The sequence below is a fragment of the Fonticula alba genome (assembly GCF_000388065.1).
Source record: "Fonticula alba strain ATCC 38817 unplaced genomic scaffold supercont2.2, whole genome shotgun sequence".
Classification (NCBI taxonomy): Eukaryota; order Rotosphaerida; family Fonticulaceae; genus Fonticula; species Fonticula alba.
This window is the reverse complement of record NW_009242972.1, coordinates 379,969-381,161: the sequence shown is the minus strand read 5'-3', so window position 1 is coordinate 381,161 and position 1,193 is coordinate 379,969. Positions and strand designations below refer to the sequence as shown.

General features: G+C 65.9%; 1 protein-coding gene across 1 annotated transcript in view; it reads right to left on the bottom strand.

The window, feature by feature from the left end:
• H696_01110 (hypothetical protein) overlaps positions 1-1,193 on the bottom strand; it is a 7,991-nt gene that overhangs the window by 5,310 nt on the left and 1,488 nt on the right. The window lies entirely within an intron of this gene.

Here is a 1,193-nt window from a genome sequence, read left to right as displayed (position 1 = left end):
CCCCCCCCCACCACCCTGGCGGTCCGCCTTCCGCCCCGCCGGCTCGGGGATAGGCCGCCCGAGCTGCGATCGGTGACACCGGAATTAACCAAGGTCAGTTGTGGCTCATGTGTTCATGTCTCATGTGGCCTATCGTCCAGAGCGTGGGCACATCCAGTACCTTGGCACACGCCCCCCCCCCCCCCCCGACGGCGCATGCGCGGGGGAGCATGCGCTCGGCCCCCCCCCCCCCCCCCCCCCCCCCCCCCCCGTACGCGCTGGGGTGTCCCTCCCCAAGGATCTGGCCAATGCGCATGGGCCTGGGGGGGGAACCACAGGGGGCAAAGCGGCACGCCTCTCCGTCCTGTGAGGCCCCAGCGCTGCGCGGTGCTCCGGTATGGGGGGAGGGAATTTTTTCGGCGCCCCCAGCCCCATCCACGCGGACCATCCCAGAGAAGGGCATCATCTTCCCCATCGAATCCCCTCCCCCCTTTTGTGTTGCATCTTGCTCTTTCTTATCGACACCCCGAACGCCATGCTCTCCCGGTGTGCGTCTCTTGCCCCGGCCATCCTCCGCCAGCAGGGCATCCTCCGCCTCGCGTCGACCGCCCCCTCTCGGACAGCGGCCTCTTACAGCTCCAGCTCCGACAGTGACGCCGAGGGGTACACCGAGTCCGAGCAGCATCTTCACAACCTGCTGATGGCCAGTGAGCGTCTGGCCCCGAAGGTGGTCAAGGTGCGCGACATTTCCGGCGGCTGTGGCGCCTCCTTCCAGGTGCACATCCAGTCGGAGGCCTTCCGCGGCGTGGGTCTGGTCCTGCAGCACCGGATGGTCAACGAGGTGCTCGCCGACGAGCTGAAGAAGATTCACGCCCTGCAGCTTCACACCCAGGTCCCCCCCACGCCGTCGACCTGATGGACCACCCAGCACAATGCCCCCCCCCCCCCCCCAATAGACATCCGGGTTGCCGGCAAGACGGGAAAACACATCCAGGGCAATCCCCCTCGGCCTATCATCCCCTTTGTACATGTGACGAGGCAGCAGAAGAGTGGCGAGGGGGACGGGACAAATCCATTTGCGGGGTTTTATTTTTGTCGACCCGCCAAGGGCGGAGGTAAAGAAGGGGGGAGAAAGAGGGAGGCTCCTTGCCGTTTCTAGGGAAAGTGGTGAGGATGGACAAGGGATGGAGGGGGAGGATGAGGGAAGTGGGGGG